Source organism: Prionailurus viverrinus, chromosome B2, assembly GCF_022837055.1.
Source record: "Prionailurus viverrinus isolate Anna chromosome B2, UM_Priviv_1.0, whole genome shotgun sequence".
NCBI classification, from domain to species: domain Eukaryota; kingdom Metazoa; phylum Chordata; class Mammalia; order Carnivora; family Felidae; genus Prionailurus; species Prionailurus viverrinus.
The window spans coordinates 17,243,608-17,267,310 of NC_062565.1; the positions used below are offsets into that span (position 1 = coordinate 17,243,608).

General features: G+C 46.2%; 1 protein-coding gene across 3 annotated transcripts in view; it reads left to right on the forward strand.

Moving 5' to 3' along the window:
- NEDD9 (neural precursor cell expressed, developmentally down-regulated 9) overlaps nucleotides 1–23,703 on the forward strand; it is a 184,968-nt gene that overhangs the window by 112,228 nt on the left and 49,037 nt on the right. Inside the window, exon 1 of one of the 3 annotated variants that reach the window (XM_047859721.1) lies at nucleotides 19,900–20,010. The exons of the other annotated variants lie outside the window; for them this stretch is intronic. The gene's annotated coding sequence lies outside the window, so the exon portion shown is untranslated. Of the gene's footprint in view, nucleotides 1–19,899; nucleotides 20,011–23,703 lie in introns of those variants that run through there. 3 annotated transcript variants of the gene reach the window in all.

Sequence of the window (23,703 nt, forward strand, 5' to 3'; positions counted from 1 at the left end):
TATCTGTCATGTACCCTCTTCCTCCCAGGCCTTCACCACCCCTGGTCACCTGGCTAATTCTATTCTCCTCCCAGAGCTCAACTCAACCACTGTCTCCCTCACAAAGACTATATCCGACCACCCTTACTGGGTCATTCCTCCTACACTACCCTTCCTGGGACTGTGTGTCTCTTCTTCATTGCTCTTTATACAAGTGCAATTTTACGTTAATGTATGTATTGGTGTTTAATAAAGATCTAGTCAACAAACGAATGACTCATTCCCTCCTCGGGTGGAATAGGGACTCTGACCACACATTCCTATTTCTGTCTCTTTAGTGGTTCTATCTTCGCGGCACTGGAGGTTGTTGGCTTACATCTGCCCACACAAGATTCTTCCTTCCCCATGAGCTCAGTTCACCTACTCTCCTCCATGAAGCCCTCTCTCATCTCCCACTCCTCACAGAATTTATCATACTTCCTCTGTATCTCCTCACATGTTGCTTTAAATTGGCATCAGTTGTCAACATGTTACTCTTCATTTTGGATTCTAAACTCCTTGAGAAAAGAGCCTCCTCCTAGCACACCATTCTGCAAAGTTGTACGTGCTCAGTAAGTATTCAGTAAACTGAAATGCCACTTGTCAAAGCTCTGGCAACAGGAATAATCACAAGTAGCAACTCTAACATTAATGCCAGTGCTGGTCCACGCACTCAGCTACTCACACAGGATATAGAACAGACATGAGAAGAAGTTCTCTCCCTGCGGCGGGAGAGAGACTAGGTATGTTGTGAGCGTCTTCTGATTACCAGGAAGTTTCTATCATCTGTGAGGCCCCCGTGGGATTTCTCCTCTTGTTTCAGATGGCTGTCATGGCAGAGCACTGGTTCTCTGCATGTAAGCTTGTCACATTTAGCAAACAGAAATACAGGACTGCCAGTTAGTCTGAATTTCAGGTAAACAATAAATACTTTCTTGCATAAATATGTCCCAAATATTAAATGGGATCTACTTACACTTAAAATATTGTTCATAATTTATCAGAAAGTCCACTGAAACTGGTCATCTTGTATTTTATCTAACAGCCTTACTGTATGCTTTTAACATATGGTCGAAGATTCCATGGTATTAGCGGGTGCTTCCAAATGACAATCCACCAAAAAAATCAATAACCAGTACAAAGTGATCAGATGAATGTAATCCTTCTCAATGTTTATTCACCATGGCTGCCATATCACTGCCTGAATCACCATTGTCTGAAAGGGAGGGTGGACCTATTTTATTCTCTGTATACAATCCTCAGGATGATATATTTACATATGCACTCAATGCATACTCAGGTCACTGCCTATTATGTCTGAGAGGAGGGAATAACCTTTGAGGATTGTTACAGTGTTCCTCCAGAAGATGGAGAGTTAAATTCCAAAATCATACCGTAGTTTCCCATACACAAAATTTTACATTAAAAAAAAGTGGAAAAGTGGAAGCCACTTTTGAACATTTTGGGTCAGTGAGCACGAATATTCACAATGTAGCTCACCATCACTTGTGTTTGTCCCAGAACATGGGGTTGTGCAGGGAAATGAAAAAGCATATTTCTCCAGCAAGTTTCCTGGAGACCTAAGACTTCTCAGGGAGGAAAAAATAAGAGTGAAGAAGGAGCCATCTACCCTGATCAAATTTGTCCTTCAGAAATGACAACTGCTACAGTGGACCTCACAACCTCAGTGGAGGAGGCCATGTTCCTATAACTGGAGAGGTTTGTTTGATTTCATCTTATCTTTTCCTCCCTTGTGATCCTGCAAGGTGAGACATTTTTTAAATTATTATTAACAAGACTTAAAACTCAGGTTGATATGACAAGTTTTTGTGAGTTGAGTGACCATACTCATGTGTGAATGTGACAAAAACCAAAATAGGGCATTGCCTGGATGAGAAACTAAATGAGAATTTATTAGGACTGAAGTCGGTGCATTTTCTTTGACCATAACCTGATCCTTGTCTACAGGTTCTTGAAAGGACATGTCCCAGCTTCCTTGGGACGCAGCTGTGTGCAAGAATCTTAGATCATTAAGACAATCTTAAACATTCCTGTGTTCCTACTGTTTCCCCAGAAGATAATGCTCCTAGGTGACCATCAACTAGCATTAAAAACATCTAGTTCAAAGCCCAGTTTTCAAAAAAAAAAAAAATTATTTCTGTGTTGAAATTGAGGGGGGAACTGTATTCTTACCATCTCTGTCTTTTTTTTCTTTCTTATCATCTCTGTCTTCAGCTTTTCTTTCTTCCTTCCTCCCTTCCTTCTTTCCTCCCTCCCTCTTTCTCTCTTTTCTTTTCTTTCTTTCTTTTCTTTCTTTCTTTCTTTCTTTCTTTCTTTCTTTCTTCTTTTCTTTCTTTCAAGCATATGTTGACCCTAGAGTACAAAACCAATTTACACACAAAAACAAAACATGTACTTGAGAAACAGAGCTCTTTCTTGGAAATTAGAACTTGGCCAGGCTAGGAATGAGTTTCTCTTCAATATTTGTCACTTCCAACTTTGCATATTAAGGTAGCAATGCTTGGCATGTGTAGAAGGTTCTGCACAATTAAACAGTGTAAGTGGCATGGAACTAAGATGTCTATTTCTCTATAGAGTTTCTTTGACTATGGAGGGGGTGCTTCTAGGAGGCCTGGGAAAGGTCAACCATAACTTCCAGGGTCTTTAACGCCAATTTGCAATGAATCATGTTTTAGTGCGTATCTGTGATTGTGTGTGTGCTGGGAGGGGGTGGGGTGGGGTGCAGGGGGCGCCTGTGTGCATGTGTTAATTTGTCTCACTCCCTTTAAAGGAAGAGACTGGCCCACTCAGACCCTCAAAGAATTGTATTAGCACAGGTTTGCTGAGGCATTCCAAATAAACAGAGATAAATGAGCTACTATGAGGTAGGGACCAGAGAGCTGGCTCAGATATTTCAAAAGGAACCAACTGCCCCTTAACTTGATTGGCACCCTCTTAGAGCCTCCGAGGACCTTTTTTGATTTTTGTGTTCATCTGTATTCTCAGCTGCCACCGGGCCAGAAAGTTCACGACATGCTTGGGCTGGTAGAAAATGAGAATACCAGTTGTCTCTGGAGAGGCCTTGACAGCCACTGCCAAGGCTCCCAGGCCAGACCTGAAATGAAGATCTGGCAGAGGTGGTCCTACCACGGCCAGGATAGCGGATGAGGCTCTAATTCAGGGCAGGAGATCGAAATGCAACCTGTGATTGACAGGAATCAAATAACACAGCCTCAAACCAAGGGGCAGAGCGGAAGCACACAATATGGGAAAGGCATTTGTGTGAAATGAGAGCAGGAGATAAGGAGAGAATTGTGCCCCTCATCTCACTCCCCCATACACACACACACACATGCACATTTGCACAAACAGATGCATGAACCTGTGCATGCGCACACGCACGCGGCATGCTGGTGTTGAGGCAGGAAGCATCGCGGGGCCCACGGCAAACATACCCCTGGAATTGAGTCACAGAAATTAGCGGGGGACTCTGGGACGTCTAGAATATACAAAGGGTCATTCCTTTGTGGAAACGCCTGAGAAAAGGACCATATTCTTCCATGAGACCAGGCCTATTCCCAGTTCTGCCTTGTTTTCCCCTTGCAGCTCTGCTTCTGAATCCCTGCAGAGGTGAATGCCTGTCTCTGAGGCTAGGTACTTTCACGGGGCACTGAAATCTACTGAGTAGGAGGGAACTGGACCCAAATCGGGAAGCGTGGAGTCAGGGTCCAGCCAGCCCTGCTGCCTGCAGAAATCAATGCTACAGAGGACGAGGAGCCTTCAGCTGTTTGACCCTCCAAAATTGGGCTCCTGATACGGGTCTGGCCCACGTTGGAGGGAGGACAGAACCTGGAGAGCTGAAGGTGCTTCCGGACGTAACTTGTTCACAAGGAAGGAAGCTATTTCCTCTCCAGCATGGACTTGAGCTCCTCATTTAACTACCCTGGACCCCGATGTCAGTATCAGTCCCCATCATAGGTGTCCCATTAAGAGAAGGCAACAGACCAAGAGAGCTGATTTAAACAAAACAACAACCGTAACAGCAAAACTCCTTTATTGGACTTGAAAACCTTCCCCCCTCCCTGAAACATTCGAATCGGGTTGAATTAATTAAGTTTCAATTAACTTTTTCATATTGGCAGAATTCAGATTGAAAGAATGGAATAATAGCCAGACAATTCTTGTAGGCCTTTATTTTTTTACAGGATCTCATTTATTCTTCCCATCATAGGTTATATTCCTTTAAAATCCAAGTTAAAGAGACACTTATCATATAACCCATCATCTCCTTAAATGTCCTTAGAGCGGGAAATTTCTGGAAACATTTCCACAGGTGGAAGATCTGGGCACAGTACCTAGAGAATTAGAATACAGCACGTGGACTCACAGTTATAGTCAGAGTTAAAGTTTGTGTGTGGTTTTGCAGGTGTGTGGTTTTATTCCTCAATCTAATAAGAAGGGCCATTTCAATGTCGTTAACCAGGCTGCTGAGCCAAAGGCCTTATTAAACCAATCTGCAAATGAGAACTTTGAAATGCGGAGGGATGGTAAACTCTAAAAGGCAACCAATGGAATGGGAAAAGGTATTTGCAAATGACATATCAGACAAAGGGCTAGTATCCAAAATCTATAAAGAGCTCACCAAACTCCACACCCAAAAAACAAATAATCCAGTGAAGAAATGGGCAGAAAACATGAATAGACACTTCTCTAAAGAAGACATCCAGATGGCCAACAGGCACATGAAAAGATGTTCAATGTCACTCCTCATCAGGGAAATTCAAATCAAAACCACACTTAGATATCACCTCACGCCAGTCAGAGTGGCTAAAATGAATAAATCAGGAGACTATAGATGCTGGTGAGGATGTGGAGAAATGGGAACCCTCTTGCACTGTTGGTGGGAATGCAAACTGGTGCAGCCGCTCTGGAAAACAGTGTGGAGGTTCCTCAAAAAATTAAAAATAGACCTACCCTATGACCCAGCAATAGCACTGCTGGGAATTTACCCAAGGGATACAGGAGTGCTGATGAATAGGGGCACTTGTACCCCAATGTTTATAGCAGCACTCTCAACAATAGCCAAATTATGGAAAGAGCCTCAATGTCCATCAACTGACAAATGGATAAAGAAATTGTGGTTTATATACACAATGGAATACTACGTGGCAATAAGAAAGAATGAAATATGGCCCTTTGTAGCAAGGTGGATGGAACTGGAGAGTGTTATGTTAAGTGAAATAAGTCATACAGAGAAAGACAGATACCCCATGTTTTCACTCTTATGTGGATCCTGAGAAACTTAAAAGTCTATAGGGGAGGGGAAGAAAAAAAAAAGAGGTTAGAGAGGGAAAGAGCCAAAGCATAAGACACTCTTAAAAGCAGAGAACAAACTGAGAGTTGATGGGGGGTGGGAGGGAGGGGAGGGTGCATGATGGGCATTGAGGAGGGCACCTGTTGGGATGAGCACTGGGTGTTGTATGGAAACCAATTTGACAATAAATTTCATATTAAAAAAATTTAAAAAGAAGAAAGAAAGAAAGAAAGAAAGAAAGAAAGAAAGAAAGGCTTCAGTGCTCAGAGGATTGGGAGAGCAGAGGTGGGAATGAACCTTCTAGAATCTCGGAGCTAAAGTCACAATGAATTCCTCAACGCACTTACCCCCAGGGAATAATCATTGTCAAACTTACGAACTATGGCTGGACTCAGCAGCAGATCTCTCTTGGGGACCTGGGGAGGAGGGCCGCCCACTGGGTGAATGTCAGCATGCTGGGGAGGAGGCTTCTGAGCACTTGTGGGCCTAAGCCTGGCAGCAAAACCCTCTGGTAGATTCCGAATGATTCTAGGCACTAGCAGCCTCCCTCCTCCTCAGTGTGTTAAGGACGCACATGATGTGCTAAGGAAAAGGGGACCTGATGGAGCCCACCGTGAGAAGGAGACTCATGGTGGGCGGCAGGTGGAGATTCCAACAAGGAACAGCACACAATTGTCTTTCTTTTCATGGTGTGTCAAACTGAATTTAGGATTTGGGTACTATGCTTGTCACGGGGTTTTACCTGTCATCCAGAACCAACATTTTGCAAAATTTTACAACTTGACACCGTCTTTGACCTCCAAGAATAATGGCCATTTGGGGAAAAGACCAGCAGGGGCCCTTTCCTCTTGAAGTCCCGGCTTTTCCCTCCCTTCCTGTCTCTGAAACGCATACGAATGGGATGTTTGGCTACTCTTTGGTCACACCAAATCCACTTGTACTTCTCTTCATGTGGAAGGACGGGAAGAGGAAGGGCTCGTGGCCCGCATCAGGACCCAGCTGGCCATGGCACAGGCACCACTGTAGGTTGATAAAAAGCTGGGAAAGACTCAGTCCTGGCTGGAGCCTCAGACAGGCCCTTCACCATGATGCCTACACTCACCACATTGTGCACGAGGAGGGCAGACCCAGTGGTAGGAGCTGAGAGGAAGCCCACGCCAGCAGAAAGAACACAACCTCTGGGCAGGGGGAAAGAAATGCAACATACAACCTACTGACCCAGTATGACTACCTGTCATGAGCGGAGGGCTATCCTGACAGGCAGACAAAGCCTGACACACACACATTTAGCAAATAGTTATTAAACAACTACTATACATAATTATACAGTAGGTACTTGTGGCTGACACTAACAGTCTTTCTCTAATACTCATTCTCCTCTTCCTTGGTCATGGAATGACCACCCAATATGAAAACTACATTTCCCAGCTTCCCTTGCAGGTAGTTGTTATCACGTGATCAGGGTCTGGCTAATGGGATATGAGCTGAGGGTCCCTTTGCATCTTCCAGAGTAGAGGCACATTTTCTTCACCTCCTTCTCCCTTCCTGCTGACTGGAGTGCAGATCTATGGCTAGAAGCTGAGCAAGCTTGGACCTTCTATTGAGGACAGCAAAGCACAAAATAGGAAGAGCCTGAGTCCCTGCAGTCTTTAAGCCCTCAACCAGCCCTGGGCTGCTTTCTTTCAGATCTTTTTTTTTTTTTTTTAAGTTTATTTATTTATTTTGAGAGAGAACCAGCAGAGGAGGGGCAGAGAGAGAGGGAGGGAGAGAGAATCCCAAGCAGGCTCCACACTCAGCACAGAGCCCAACACGAGGCTCACTCTCACAATCGTGAGATCATGACCTGAGCTGATATCAAGAGTCAGACACTTAACCAACTGAGCTGCCCGGGCGCCCCCAGACTTTTAATAAATGAGAAGAAAAGTAACTTCTACTTTGTTTAAGCCTGTCCTTCTAGGGTTTTCTGTCACTCACAGTCAAACCTAGTGCTATAGGACTCAATAAATACTCACTGAGTGATCAACTGACCTACTGGGTGATTAAGTAAAATATATATATGTGAATGAATGCAGTTCTTGGTGCCTAGCTCTTTATGCTAAGCCCCACCCCATAATAACACAGCCATGGCTCCAGCCCTCATGTGCCTATAACCTTGAAAGAAAGCTTGACTTTGAACAAGAAATATGTGTGATGAACGTGAGAAGCATGGTGCGCGATGGTGGCGTATAACCAGGAAGCTCCAACACAATGTGCAGAGTGGTACTTCAGATGGATCCAGAACTCTGAGCAAGAGTCAGGAGACGGAATGCTTCAAGCCTTGCAATGAGAGACAGCATGTGGCACCGGAGGAACTGAAAACGGCCAATGTCCGCAGCCCTGCCTTCAAGGAGAGGCACAGGGAGGGAACCAAAGAGGCAGGCAGGGGCCCAACCATGTTGTGTCTTCTGAGCCTTTGACACTCTAAGAGTGGTCTATGGACCAACAGCTCCATCATCCCCCGGGAGGTTGCGGGGGATGCAGATTCCTGGGCCTCCCCCAGACTGTGGAATCAGAGCTGCATTTTAACAAGAGCTGCCGGGGGCGCCTGGGTGGTTCAGTCGGTTGGGCATCTGACTTCGGCTCAGGTCACGATCTCGCGGTCCATGAGTTCGAGCCCCGTGTCGGGCTCTGTGCTGACAGCTCAGAGCCTGGAGCCTGTTTTGGATTCTGTGTCTCCCTCTCTCTCTGACCCTCCCCCGTTCATGCTCTGTCTCTCTGTCTCAAAAATAAATAAACATTAAAACAAGAGCTGCGGGACACAGGCGTGCTTGAGAGACTTTGAGAAGCACTATTACAGGCCAGCTTAGAGATTTAGGTTCTGTTTTGTTTTTGTGTTGTTACTTTTCCTTGAGAAAATTGGGATGTGACCCTTTTAAGCATAAAAGCATAGTGGGATTTGCCATTTCAAAAAGTCTCGGTGGCCCCAGTGAAGAGAACGCATCAAAGGCCTAAATGGATGCACAGAGGCTCAGGGAAGCTGTCAGGGAGTGACAACGGTGGCCTGGGATGTATGGCTGGGGACAGACAGTGCAAAGGGATGTGAATAGTTTGAAAGATACATGCAAGGGGATTGTACTACTCAGGGCTCTCCAGAGAAACAGAACCAATAGGATGTGTGTATGCACAGAAAGAGACTTATTTGAAGGACTTGGTTTACGTGTTTGTGGAGGGTGGCTAGGCCACAATCTGATGGGAGACACTTAGGAAAATGAGTTGTAGTTCAAGTTCAAATACAAGCTGCTGAGAACCAGGAAAAGCCAGTGCAGTCAAAGGCAGTCTTAGAAATCCCTCTTGCTCAGGGAATGGAGGCCTTCTGTTCAACTCAGGCCTTCAAATGATTACATGAACCCCACCCACTACCGTAAACACTCTCACAGAAACACCTAGAAGAATGTTTGACCCAATATCTGGACAAGGTGGCCCGGCCAAGTTCACATACAAAATTACCCATCGCAGAGATAAGAACTGGGGAGTCACTGGAGCGTGGTTAGGTGACTACGGAAGCATGGTGAGTGGGTGGCATTTGTCCGGGGAGAGAAAACAAAGGGAGAAAGGCAGGGCCCTGAGGAGCATCACTATTTAATGGCCAGGTGTAGGTGACAGCAGGTAGCTGACAGGAGAGACTGCCATGTCACTTGACCAAGTCCTCAGAGACCAACCCATCGCAGAGCCACGTGCAGGTAGCTGGGCCACCCAAGGGGCAGGCTGGGACCTCTGTGTCCCATCAAGTAAGTTAGCAGAGTTGGAGCAAATCCAAGTAACTCTGGCACTCAGGAAGCTTAGTGCCAACCGGAGAGCTGGTCTTAGGGCCCAGAAGAAGCTGCTTCCGGATGAGAGCGGCCTCAGGGATGGCCAGAAGCTCTGATGGCTTTTCTGCAGAGGCCACAGAGCCTGAGGACCTGGGCAGCCTAACAAAACAGCTGATGCCTTTTCCTGTGCAGGCTGGGAAAATGTTTGCATACCTGTCCCTGTTTCCTGGCTGTTTTCCATAGCATAGCAATTTTCTCATCAGGGTACTTTTTTAGGACCAGTTGGAAGATCCGTAGACCCACAGCGTTCAAAGGAAATAACAAAGTATTAAGAGCATGAGAGTTGAAGCCAGCAAGCTTTGATGAACCCCTTGCTGGGTGGTGCTGGGCAAAGCATTCACCTCTCTGAACATCAGGATCCTTCCTCATCGATAGCCTAGGATTCTGAACTCCTGTCTGATCGTTGCAGAGATTAGATAATGTTCTTAGCTCCATCTGGCACATGATCAGACCCTACGTTGTAAATACAAAGAGAATAATCTCCCTGTCTCTGCAAGACCTATTTCTCTCCTTTCTCCAAAGCTTTCACTCCCCAACTCTCTTCGACTCACCAACACCCCCTCCCAACTTCTGCTTTCCCTTTCTGTATTTAATTACCATTTTTTGGTTGTTATCACTCCACATTCCCTTGCAAGTATTAAATATGTATGTGTTCACGCAACCGAAGCAATCCTTTTAAATGCATACAGAGACTTTAATGAGCAATCTCGTGTTTGTGCCAGCTTTCCGAATTGTGCTGGAAAAAAAAAAAATGCATGAAGTCAGTTATCACTTGCTCTTGCCAGACGGAAATTAGATGGCTGGTCGTGGTTGCCAGGATTTGGACGAGAGAGAAATGGGGAGTGACTGCTGGTGGGGAGAGGGTTTCGCTTCGAGGTGATAAAAAATGTTCTGGAATCAGTGACCATGGTGCTGCAACTCCGTGAATATACCCCAGATCACTGAAGGGTACACTTCAAAATGGCGAATTGTATGTATGTGAATTGTGTGTCAGTAAAAACCTGTGACTATTGGCTAAGTGACAGAGGGGATTGCCTACCTCCAAAGTCAACTGTCATGCAGACGTGAGGCACCTGCCACCAAGCAAGGCACGGCTAGGGATTCCCAAGTGATACCCAGTGATGCCAGGATGCGTCACACCCGCCTGTGAACATAGCACGGATCCTGGAAAAGGGCTCATCCGTAGAGGCTGGAGTACATTTCAAGGAGAAGGTGAGGCTTGAGCTTAGTGTCAGGGAGCAATCGATAGGCTTGAAGAGGTGGAGTAAGACACACTCCAGAGAAGCCTCCAGAAGGAGTCAGAGGTCGCGCTGTTCTCTTTGCTTCGTTGTTATCTTTTTCATTTCATTTCTTATTATAGTGTTTTCAAGGAGAGATGGGAAGACTGACTCCAGGGCAGAGGACAGGGGAGAACGGGTCTTGGCCAGACAGGGAAGTGCCACATTCGATCGTTTCTTGCTAGTCGAGCTCTGTCTGGACGCGGGAGGACGCAGGACAGAGCTCGAGGCCCTTGAGCCGTGCTGGACATTCACCCGTCATTCATTCTAACTCATTGGAACCCCTGTGGCCCACATCATATAACGACGTAAAGATCGCCTGTTGGAAAGGAAACGTTTTGACTGGCCTGGCCTTTGCAAGTCTTCATTTACGAGAGGTGACTAAACTCTGAGAGAAGTGAGGTTTCTTTGTTTTAAAGAAATACAAAGCTGCAGGGCGTAGGGGGAATTCCTAGGCAGGCATCTTATTTTATGTGGGTGTGAAGCGTAAAAACCTTCATTTTTTGCAAGCCGAGAGAAGCCAGGGTAAAGCAGGAACAAAATGAATATACCCGGGCTTTAAATACCACCTTGAAGACCCAGGGCAGCCTTCGCTGGCATGTCTGGGAGGCTTCAGAGAAAAGGCTGACCCACGAAGTCTTGGTTTTTCAGCAAAATGTCACAGGGGAGTCACCAAACTGCCATGCCGGACGAGCTGGTCGAGCCCAGAGCCCAGAAGGCCACATAGAGGTGGTTCATTTCCGGAACCTGGGGCAGGTCTATCTTTGCGTCTTCAGGGGGGGAACATGTCAGAGAGGGCGGACGAAACAGAGAAAGCTGGCATCTCCTGAAACCTCACGCCACTGCCCTGCTGGCAGGTGTGGGACCCTGGGTCAACGACACCGATGGTGTTTATGTCCATATTCTTAAATTCCATTTGGCTGGGATATCTGGTAAGCTCCTTCTTTGGGGTGATAGAAGTCTGAGTCTATGACATTCTGTATCCTTCGGTATTAACATTATTATTTTGTTAGTGGTGTAGTAAGAATATGACTGCCATTTATATTACCCCCCCCAGTACTTGTTTATCCTGAAAAGAAGTGGTTTAGCATAAAGTCAAAGTTATTAAACATCCATTTTCCAGACCTCTCTGTTAAATTTATACACACACACACACACACACACACACACACACACACATAAAGCTAAACCATTTTAAATGCTCCTAAGTCAGTATTATTATTTACTAGACTCCTTATTCCATCTTATGGTATTTTATAATAAAATATCAGCAAGCTCATAAAGAGGGCTTTTTTTTTAAGATCCATAATCTTTCTAACCATAACAAAAGAGCGGTAAATGTATTGTACAAGAGCACGATGGAAAAATGTGCTAAAGTATTTCCATAAATCAAATGTAGCACTTTGGCATTGACTCTAAAGCATTAAATTTAGTAAATTAGAACCAGATGATTTTAAAATAGAAACTTACATAACTTTACGGTGTGATTTTTTTTTTTTTCTACACAAGTTTATCTTCATGAAGTTCCCTTGGCCGCTACCGTAATAGGTATTTAAGAAGGAAGGGCAGCGTCTGGGTATTATTCATCTTTGTAATTCCCATGATGCCTAGCATTCTGTTGAGCAATTAGTAAGCACTGGTGGACGGATGAGTGAAATCTCAGCAGTGATTAGCAAGTACAAGTTAATTGGAAAGGCAATATAAAATAAATATTTATACGGATCCGTAGGTAGACAAAACACTGATACCCCACACCTCACAGTAAAAATATGTCTTGATTCTCCTTTCATAGTGAAATGTGTGCATCTCAATCAATGAATTTAAAATCAAAAGGTGGATCTGCTCCTCATTTGGGCCACCACGCCCCCAGCTACCATCACCCTGGGAAGTTCCTCATCTATAAGTCTCTGTTCTATTTCTGCCATCATAGGAGCCACAGAAAATGTTCCTTTCTGTCATTTCTCCTCTCACACACAATTTCACAACGTAGCTGGTACCTTAAGAAGGACAAGCTGGGAATTCAGTGCGACACAGAGACCAAGATGTTCCTAAATGTGGTGCCACATTTAGGGGATACACGTGAATAAGGTATAGTCGTTGCCCTTTAGGAGGATACTTTCTGGCAAAAGGGTTCATCAGGACACTGTCATTGAAAATGAAAGAAGCTCAATTCCAACTAGGTTAGGGAGAAAATGTGTCTATTGCCTTATGAATTGGGTTGTCTAAGAATGGACATCAGGTATGGCTTGATCCAGAGGCAGAGACAACAACATCAGGGTTCTCTCTATTCCACTACTCCAAATATCTTTGCTTCTTTTTTCATGTGGACTCACTCTCTTACTATAGACACTCTGCACAATGAGGAAAAGAAGTTCACTACCAAACCTAGGTTTACAGACTATGATCCAAAGAAAGAGAGGTCTCCTATCTCCCAAGCTTTGTTTACAAAATCTCAAAGAAGATCTCAGATTGACTCTGTGAGTCACATGCCAATTTCTTGGGCTTGTCATTGTGGAAAGGAGGATATCTTCTATGACAGACCAGGTCTGGGTGGTTGTTGGGGAATCTTCATTAGCAGACAAATGGAAAGGAGGGTATTTATGCCATAAATATTGAGGATGTAAAATTGACAGGGCTGATTGGATGTGGGAAGACGGGGGGTGGGGGGAATCAAAAGATCAGTTTGAACTTTCAATTCTAGGCACCTTAGACAAAAGCAGCATCATAAATACAGGCAGATTAGTTAGAAACGGACATTGTTTCAATAGCAAGTTCATATGAATATTAGCCAGAGTCCTCCACAGAAACAGAACCAATAAACCAATAGGGTGTGTGTGTGTGTGTGTGTGTGTGCACGCGCATGTGTGTGTGCAGACAGAGAAAGACAGAGAGAGATGGATTTTAGGGAACAGGCACATGATTGTGGAGGCTGACAGGTCCAAAATCTACAGGGCAAGCCAGCAGGCTATAGACCCAGTGAAGAGTTAAAGAGTTGATGCTGTAGCTCAGGTTCAAAGGCAGGCTGGAGCGGAATTCCCTCCTCCCAGGGGGACTTTGTCTCTTAGGGACTTCACCTGATTAGATGAGGCCCACCCACAGGATGGAGAGTAATCTGCTTTACTCAAAGTCTACTGACTTAAATGTCATTCTCGTCTACAACATAGCTTCGCAGCAATGTCTACACTACTATCTGACCAAGTATCTAGGCTCTGCGGCCCACCCAAGTTGACATATGAAAGTAACCATTGCAATCTGTGACTCGGAGGAGTGAGTGAGGTACCTCTGGACTATTTGGGTGCGGTAAGAGGTGAGAGTCTGGGACTCAGAACACAGGTCAGGAGACGTGATTGTCATCTACGTAGGAATGAGAGATAGAAAATGGGAAAATGCAGGGTGAGGACACAACCTGGGGGGAGAGCTTACCTGGAAAGGGGCCTGAAGTATTGGTGAGGGAAGGAGAAGAGGAAAAGAGCCGGCTGCCGTGGAGGCCAGGAGAGGAGGCCGCTTCAAGAGAGGTGGGGGGAGGGAGGGGGCGGGAAATGTCAGGAGCTAGGGGAGGCCAAGGGCTCAGGAGGGCCCCCCGCACGGGCCCTCCAAATGTGACCTGCAGACCCCCAGCCGCCAGGCCGCACACTGCACAGGTCCACAGCGAGGGTGAGGCGGCCATCGAGTACTTCACAGCCCTGACAGCTTTTAGACGGGCGCCATTTATATCGTTAGATTTAATTATAAAGACAACGGACAAGGCTTGTACCTCGTATGTCTCTTGTACTCTGTTTTTCTGATGACGCGTTAAGTATTTGACAGTCCAACTGACCCATGGGAGGCACGGGTGCTTCTGTGTGGAGGGCCTGAGAGGCGCCGCCTTGAAGGGTGGTCCGTGGGATGGATGGCAGAGGCCGAGGAGAGGAGGTCCGGCGGGAGTCCAGGCCTCAGACTGCTCACTCTGGCCCTCCGGTCGTGGCAGGTGGAAGAGAGAGAGCGCCCGGCTTGATGTTGGGGGAGGGAGAGGTGCCAAAGGGAAGATTTGGAGGAACTGGATTGTATCCACACTCGCCTATCCACCGTTATCAGGTATAAAAGTCTACAGTTGTTTCGTAACTCATTTGGTGGCAATACCCGACCTGGATCGGCCCGAGGCAGTGCATATTCTTCATTTACCCCAGTTGGCATGAATATATGTACGTCTTCCTGCTGGAACATGAACGAGTTTGCAGACTGGATGCTGGCCCAGGTCTCACCGGGAGTTGCGTAGTATGGGGGATAGGTAAGTCTGGTTCTAAAACCTGAAATATTCAGAATTCCACAAACTCGTCTGACCTCCAGGGTTTTGAACAAGGAACTGTGGATCTGTCTTTGGGATGAGGAAGACCTGAACGTGTGTGTAGAGAGCAGGATGTGAAAGACGGGGGGTAAAAACGAGAGAAGGGAGAGCGGGAAGCTGAGTCACGGAGTGGGCTTGGAAGAGAAGAAAACGCCCAGCACTGTCTGTGTAAGGAGCAAAGATACTTGTCTTCCCGGTGACCAGAACTGCACGGGAGATGGCTTTTGAAGATGCAGAGGGGTTCTGAGACCGCAAAATCTAAAGCGGGGGAAACGGTTCTGCAGAAAGAGCAGAAGAAGCCTTGCTTCGTCCCCCGGCTCTCCACCCTTCGGAAGACCAGCAGCTCCTAAGGCTGGTTAGAGCATGAATCGTGAGAACCGCAGGCACCGGCATTCAAGAAAACCTTTGCAACACCCCCTCTTCTCCACTTCCTAGTTGGAAGTCACAGCGTGCCAAGACACAAGCAAATTAAGGGAACTTACACTCAACATCTGTAAACCCCAGTGGTGCGAGCGAGTGAGCCTTAAGGTCTTGGACACGTTCATTGATTAGCAGGGCTCCCCCTTGGCTTTTCGTAGGAGGAAGAGAGCTGCTCTGCATTTCTTAGCCCCAGTGGGCAGAAAGGAACGCGCTGTCCACACGCAAGGGTGGACGCCTTCGTCTCCGCCACCGCGACCCGGTGCCCCGCCCACGCTGGAGAGGCATTCGTCCTGCAGACAAAATAAAAGATTGCTGAGAGCTGGAGGAGTTTGTTTGCTTTCTAAAATGAATCAAGCTCTTCAAAAGCTTGGCTTGAACAGTGCCGGGTGAGCTGTGTCCCCACACCACATTCCTCTTATCCTGTCTTCCCCCCTCCACCCCCCAAGGCCCTGCATTACTCAGATTCCTTCCCCTCGCTCATCAGCGCCAGCTGGCGGCCGCCTGGGCTGGCCAGACAGGCCCGATGCCCTGGGACGGGGCCCACTGGCCACTCGCTGGCCTCAGCTGGTGAGGGCAGCAAGGGACAGGAGGCCGGCTTCCTTGGAGGGCTGGGTCAACTGGCCCCTTTTAAGGGGCCAGTGCGGGGTTGGTGGGGGAATGCATCTCCAAACCCTGAAGAAATAGTTTCCCCTGTGCCTCCAGGAAAGTGGGTATCTGGTCTTTAATTATTTTTTATTTATTTATTTTTTTTCAATATATGAAGTTTATTGTCAAATTGGTTTCCCTACAACACCCAGTGCTCATCCCAAAAGGTGCCCTCCTCAATACCGGGTATCTGGTCTTTAAAACACCTTCCTTCCCGCCATGCTCCCTGATTCTTTCCCCCACCCCCACCTCGGCTTCCATCTCCACCCCCCACCTCCACCTGGAGCCACACTGGATGCCGGATGTGGAAGGTGAACCTTAATGGCCCGTGGGCCTGGAGGAGTAGACTGGAAACAGAGCATCTAGCCTCATCCAGGCGCCCCTCTGTTTACCACACCTGGACAGGAGCAGTAAGTGGAGAGGGGAGAGGGGACAGCAAAGCGCCAGCACATCGCGTCACATCTTAGATACAGATGCAAGGAGAGGACAGGACGACTTCAAACTTAAGAACAAAGAACGAACAGACGCGAGCAAGAAGGAAGCCTGGTGCGTTTGTCCCGTCTTACTGAATACGAACTACAGAGCAATGTTACTGTGTCCGGCGGTGCCTTCAGGAAGAACAGGCCATCCTCCCCCCGGGCAGGGGATTTCTGTCTATTTGGTCGTGGCAGATCACCTTGACCTTTGTAAAGATCCACGGTCTGCAGTTTCTACCCGCAGAAGAGACTTGCGGGACAGTTTCGGACAACAAATTGTTTATTCGGACGAACCAAAGCCTGTGATAAGGGGATACCTCGCGGCTAGAGACAACAGGAGATCGCCGTGCCAGGCAGTCTGCACAATCTTAACTAATAAAGTCCTTTTGCTCCGCCAAACATCATTCCTGTGCCCAGCGGGATACATATAAATAGTAGAAATGTAAACCTTTGCCCGCTTGGTTTTCTCATAATTTCGCCCCCGAGTTAACCCCCCAAATCCTTCGAGTAAAGAAAATGCTAAATGCTCAAGTGGGGCCTCATCATTGCTCCTCGTATTTTACTACAGTGGAGCAGGTTGACTTGACATGTAATTTAATCTGTTTTGTTTTTCAGTTCTTTGCGGGGGGGGGGGGTTAGTAATTAAGGATTCCAAAGTTATAATAACACTATTATGTCTATATGTATAAAACACCAAAAGCGTCACAATTACGCAGTTTTTCAAAAGTCTAGTCGCCAGGGGCAATATACAGGGGTCTCTGTAGGTTTTTAGTAGCATGTGAGTGACACAGTATTACATGTATTTTTTGTCATGCTTTATCAAGGACTGATTGGGGTCTAAGACACTCTCCATTTTAGCATTTCCCCCTTGGGAAAATTAAAAGTCACCTCAAAGAATCTGTGATGGAGGGCAGAAGGCAGTGGGAAAACCGGGGTGGGGGGGGGAGGGAAAGGATGGTATATTTTTAAAAGGACAATAACAATGACACACTTATAAACTTGGCTGAATAAAAGGGGGCAGTGAGACCTCGTCAAGCTGTCACAGTGTGGGAATCCGCCGTGTCATGCAATAAAGAGAAAATCTAGAGGAATCGTTTCTATTCTCCATTGTTTAGAGCCCCACCCCATCCCAGGTGGCTCGTCACTGAGTGAGAAGAAGAAATAAGTCAGGGAGGCACCAAGTCAGAAGTAGTTTGGGGATCCTGAGGCAACAAGGCTTTTTAAGAAACACCACCCTCCGTTACAAATATTGTAAAATCATGTTTTGAACAACTCTTGCAGAAATCAGAGTTTATCTCTTAGACACTATTGTTAAAAGGGGGGGTAGGAAGAGAAACTTCAAATAATAATAACAATAATATTAATAATTGTTAAAAGGGGAGTGGGGGGGGAAGGGTGAGGATGGGATGGCCTTCGTGAGTCTCTTTTACCGACTATCAGTGGAGAGACAGTGAATGAGATCTCCTTTCCCCAGCCCACGAAGAAGCAAGTGTTAGAAACTGTATCTGGAACATCTCTCTAATAATAGACTTTCATTCATTCCAAGAGCTTGACCAGCTCAACAGATAAAAAAAAAAAAAAAAAGGGCGATTGCCTGGAGTGAGAGATGTTCTTTCTTCTGCCTGCTGAAAAGTGACTTATTTTTTCCACGTTGACGTCAGTAAAGGCTGCGAGCAGGGAAATGATTCAGGGCTTTGAGAAGACGTGCGATGAAACTCAGTTACCTGCATAAATGCAGAAGGGGAGACAGCAAAAACAAGACAGGATCCCCTTTTATAAGTCGCTTGAAATCTCACTGTGGAGAAGAAGTGCCTCCTCGCAGGAGAAACAGTAAAGGCAGTACCTAAGCACTAAATGACAAGCGGTACCCATATAGCTATGTACAGAATCATCTGGGGATCTTTTTAAGTGGGTAGATTCCAAGCCCCCACCCCAGGTCCACTGAATCTATAAGCCTTCATAATTGCTTTTTCAGGGAGGTCAGGTTAGGGAAGTACCAACCTAGGGCACAGGTGAGGGAAGAGAGAGTGGGGTGAGGAAGAGGTCAACACTGGAAAGGAAAGGTCTCATGAAGGAGACAGGGTACAAGCCGGGGTAAAGATGGGATCTAGAGAAACACAATGATAAAGGGGGACAGTCCACACAAGTGGGGCTCGAATGCACAGATGGTTCCTCGGTTGGGTTCAGTCCCGCTCTGGTGGAGAAGCTACCTTATTGACTTGACTGACAAATGGGGTTAGAGGATGCTGGGGAGAAGTATGCACAGTGGTTCAGGTCGCAGACTCGGGAGCCTGAGAGCCTGTCTCCATGTACAGGACCTGCACTCATCTGCCTGTAACTTTGTGCAGGTTGTATGACCTCTCTGGGTCTCAAGTTTCGTTACGTGTAAAATTAGGATGCTCCAACCTACCTCGCAGGGTTGCCCTATTAGATAAATATGGAATGAAATCACATTTGTGATATATAGCATAGGGCCCGGCACCTGTGGGGGGTTTCAACAATCAAGGTTGAATGTGGCAGGGGTCAGCTGGAAAACTCTCCGTGGCTCATCTTTGTTTGGGAAGGTTTCTGGAGATTTACAGGATTGAAAAGTTGCTGCCTCCAATTATTTTTTGAAATAACTTTGTTTTTTGTAGAATTTTTTTTAACCGATAGCAAACTAGAAATGGTGAAACATGGCCCTAGAATGGGTATTTCTAGATTGTTTCTCTGTGGATATACAAGGACCTCTACTCTAGTCTGAACCCGAGGATAGATATATCTTGCACTTTTCTAGGGCATGAGTCAATAAACATTTCCTGTGGAAAGCCAAATAATAGTGGGGTTTTTTTTTGTTTTTTGGGTTTTTTTGGTTTTGAAGCCTTTACCACTTCTATTACAACCACCCAAGTCTGCCATTAGAGCTCAAAAGATACCATGTAAAGGAATGGGTGCCCACGTTCCAATAAAACTTTATTTATAGACACTGAAATTTGAATTTCACATGATTTGCCTATCTCATGAAACATTCTTCTTTTTATTTTTTTTTTCCAACCATAGAAAAATGTAAAAACTATTCTTAGCTCATTGGTTGTACCAAGACAGGAGGCCTACAAGCTATAGTTTTCAGACCGAAACATGTCCGGGAGCCAGAACTGGCAATAGGCCTGGAATTGGTTCTGGAAAGTTGCATCTTAGCTCCACTTCTTACAAATGCAAACCCCACGACTGCCCCTCAAAACTCGAGTTTTCTCCATTCCTTTCCTGAGCATCACACAGAACCTCAAGATAACATACATCCTTTGATGTTACTTCTGTCCTCTCATTCATTCATTCATTCATTCGCTCAGCAGGCATGTAAGTACCTGCAAAGTAGAAGCCTGCAGGGGACACAGAGATGAACAAGATACCACCCTGTCCCTGGGGGGTTCGCCTTGAGGCTGGGACAACAGAGATCAACCAGTATTATGGCACAATGTGGAAAAGCCTTATAAGAGGACTGTGTTCCAAGTACAATGGGGGCAGAGCGAAGGGAGGGAGGAGTTAGTTCTGAAAGGAGGATGTGGGCAGAGTGGGGGCGGTTGGCAAGGAAGCACAAAAGGGTTCGTGTGGGGGCTCGGCCGGACAGCTGAAGTGAGAAGAGAGGACATGCCAGGCAGAGGAACCCATCTGTGCAAACTCAGGAGAGTACAAGGGTGTCTTGGAATTGGTGAGTCCCCCCTGTTTGGCTGCAGTGTGGGATGTGGGGTAGAGGGGACGGGAGAAGACGAGGCCAGAAAGGAAGGGTGGGCCCAAATCACAGTCCAGGCCAAAAAGTCTGCAGATTTTGTTTGTAAAGGCACTGAAGTATCCCCAGCGGTTTTTAATCATAGTAGCAACATGTCCTGCTCTGTACTCTAGAAAGTAAACAGGTAGCAACGTGGAACATAGATTCCAGCAGGGAGAGATGGCGGGCCGGGGAAACTACAAAGGAATGACTGGAATAGATCAGACAAGAGAGACAGAGAATGGACCTGAAACGCCGATCGCTGTTACGAGCCAGCCAACCCGGAGGCACCCTGTGTGGGGCACCCAGCCCTCAGAGCAGCAGTTTCGTTTGCTTTAGAGGTGACTGTGCTAGATTCCCGAGGTCACTTCCTGCCCTCACTTGTTCTGACTTTGCCCTTACTTTTAGAGAGCAGCCACATGGGTTCCTCCCAAGTTGTGCATAGGAGAATCTCTTCTCTCTAGCATCCACACGATTTTTTGCTATATCCATGCCCATGGCCATGGCGGCTGGAAAATCATTTGGACAGCATCTGGTGCCACTTCCCCCTCGCTCCTGCCTGTATCAGTGTCTGGGGAGATAGAGCCCTTGACCGACAAGCAGGCGGGTGGCAAGGCTGACGGGCGGACACAGTATTGGCGAGCACAGGGTAGGACCCGAGCCCCAGCATCCCGGCCCATTTTGGGAGGCTACCCATGGGGGTATGAGGGCGGTCCCATAAACCAATCGGCAATGTTTACACAGCATAGGTTAAACAGTGATTTTGGCACCCAAAAATCTCAGGTAATAGGCGGGGATGGGGCTGTTTTTCTATTCAGTGAGAGAATTTGTGTTTCCCCAGAGGGCTTTGAAGGAAACATATTAAATAACTAAGTACTAATAAAGCAGCTAAATACTAATAAAGTCATGACAACTATCTGCATTATGTAAGCTGTGTTAAGACCAGAGCTCAATATTTTAACTAATAGCCTGCTGCCCTTGAGTGTTTAAACAAAGGGTAAAAACAGAGAAACAGGTCACATCATTCTCTGCTCAAATCGCTCCAGTGCCTTGCTGTGGCCGTCAGGAGAAAATCCAAGTGCTACCGCCTACCTGTCTGAGTGTCACCCACCCGTTTCCCAATCCCCCCAGGAGCCCAACTCCAGCGCCCTGGCTTTTCTGCTGTTCTTGAACACACCCAGCTCATTCCTACTCCAGGTGCTTTCCTCTATCTGGAATGTTCTTTCCCCAGATGTTTGAATGGATCCTTCATGTCCTTCATATTGAAGCAGAAATATTACCTCCTTAGAGGGGCTTACGTGACCATGCTCTAAACCAAGACACCTCCCACACACACCTGCTAACCCTTCTCTGTTTCCCTCTAGCAATTTTCCCTGCTTAACTTTAATTCGTGGCATTTATCACTCCAAACTGTATTACATATTCATTTAATTATTGCCCTCCACTCCCAGTAAGCCGTAAGCTCCATGAAGGTAGGAGCTTTGTGTGGGCGGCTCCTGTATCTTCCCCACCTGGAACGGTACCCAGCACGTGGTAGGTGCTGAATCGATATTTGTTAAATTACAAAGTCTCCTGCGAAAGAATGACACATGGATGAGGGCACCTGTCTGCCTTTTTCTCAATGCCTGCCACACTTAAGATATTGACAAGAGTCTAATAGTAATAACAGCTACAATTAATAATTAAGTGAATATTAATGCTTACATAACATATCATAATAATGTCATATACTATAGTGATAAAATAATATATCATGCATTTAAATATTAAAACAATAATTAATAATGGAACATTAATAAGTGAACATTTATTAAGATCTTACTATGTGCTGGGTAGTATTAACTTCTATCCACACTATCTCATTTAATACTCATTATAACCTAGCAGGTAGGCATTATTATTTTCTCCATGTCATACTTCAGGGCACCAAAATCAAGAAGTTAAGACATTTGTTGAGACTATCACAGTATATCCGACTGCGGTGTGACTAACGCTGATCCAAACTCCTCTGAAATGAACTTCAGGTAGATTCCAAGTGTCTACTGAAGAGGAGAGAAGCAGGAAAGCAAGGGGGCCACTTAGTACGATTTAAACTTTCTAGCTAGAGAATGAAATGACAAAAAGCCCTAGCAAATGCTTTGGAAACTGAAAGCGTTTGGGGTGAGATAGTGTTGGCCTATTCAGTGGTACTCATCAAACAGAACAGAAAGCAGATTCAGCCCTACTGCTTAGGAAGCCAAAGGAATGTTATCTAGATCTTCTGGAGGCCACAAGACTCATCTTACGGACGGGAAGGACTTTGACTGATCCAGGCAGACACCAAAAACAATTTCCTGCAAACTAATGACTCTCCCATAAGCTGGTAGGACTGTTAGGAAGATCCTTGTAGTACAATATGCTGCATGCTTAATTTGTGTTCAGAAAGACCTTGCAAAATCACTCGGGCTTATTTTCACTCCAAGGCTAAATGAGGAAAAGCAAAGTCCAAGTCTGAGGCCTGAATGGGTGTATCAACCTCATTATGACCAGTGGGGCGGGGGGAGGGGGTCACGTCCAAGGAATCGGTGCCTTATTAAACTGTGATCTGGAGCCTTGTATCTGGAAACCACTTTTGCAGGGTAGCTGCTCATCTGTTCTATTTGTTTGGATCATAAAAGTAAAAGTTTAATTCACTGGGAATTTGGGGGGCAGGGGAATCAAACTGATTCTGATCCAACTAGGTCAGGAAAAAAAAAAAAAAAAGAGATGATTTTTCCATCCAGGTTGTGTAGTCTGCTTGGAGTCCATCCCACTCAGGGACAGCTATTGTCTGAAATCACCGAGTCTCAATCCTGAGACCCAGTGAAAAGGAATTTTCCCCTCTCTCCGCTTCATCCTTTAGAAGAGTGGCTAAAGGTGACCCTTTCTGTCTTCTCCTGGGTGATGTCTTTCTCTATAGAAATCATGAGGCTGAACCGAATGTTCTGTGCTTCAGTGGAGAGACTGGTCTTTTAAACCAGGCTCCTCAAACAGTGGGCATTTTTTTTTGTTTCCCCAATAATAAGTGTTGGTGGGTTAATGGGTCATCTTCAGGAGAGAGGTCAGAAGGAAAACACTGCAGTGTTCAAAGCTGGAGCTGGCAACGCCAGCCATCAAAGAACACACTGCTCAGTGGACAGCCATGATGTATAGGGCATGCACCGGCCAGCCTCATCTAAGGGGTCACATCTAACCTTTATCCTCAGCAAAGCCAGAGGAGATCGCTGAATGTGGCTGACACTCAACTCTCCGAGGCCCTGGGGAGAAGCCGGCTAGGAAAGCCCTGGTGCCTGTGCTAGCGGAGTCCCTTTTCACAGAGAGAATTGTATTCTGGCTCCTCGCAGACTGACGTTGCAAGTACTTTGAACATTGAAAAGAACAAAAAAAGCAAACAGCCACAAAAAAGGGGAGGGGAGGGAGGAGAGAAAGAGAGAGAGAGAGATATCAGCAGGGGTAGTTAGTAAAAGGGGCCCGGAGACAGAAAACCTTTTGTTCCCCGAATTCGTTTCATGTAGAGATTGCGAGGTGAATGGCTTTGAAATGAAATGGGTTTATGAAGGAGTTGCTAGGTCACAGGAAGCACGACTGTCAGACTGCTTTGTGAATTCAATTTCTTTA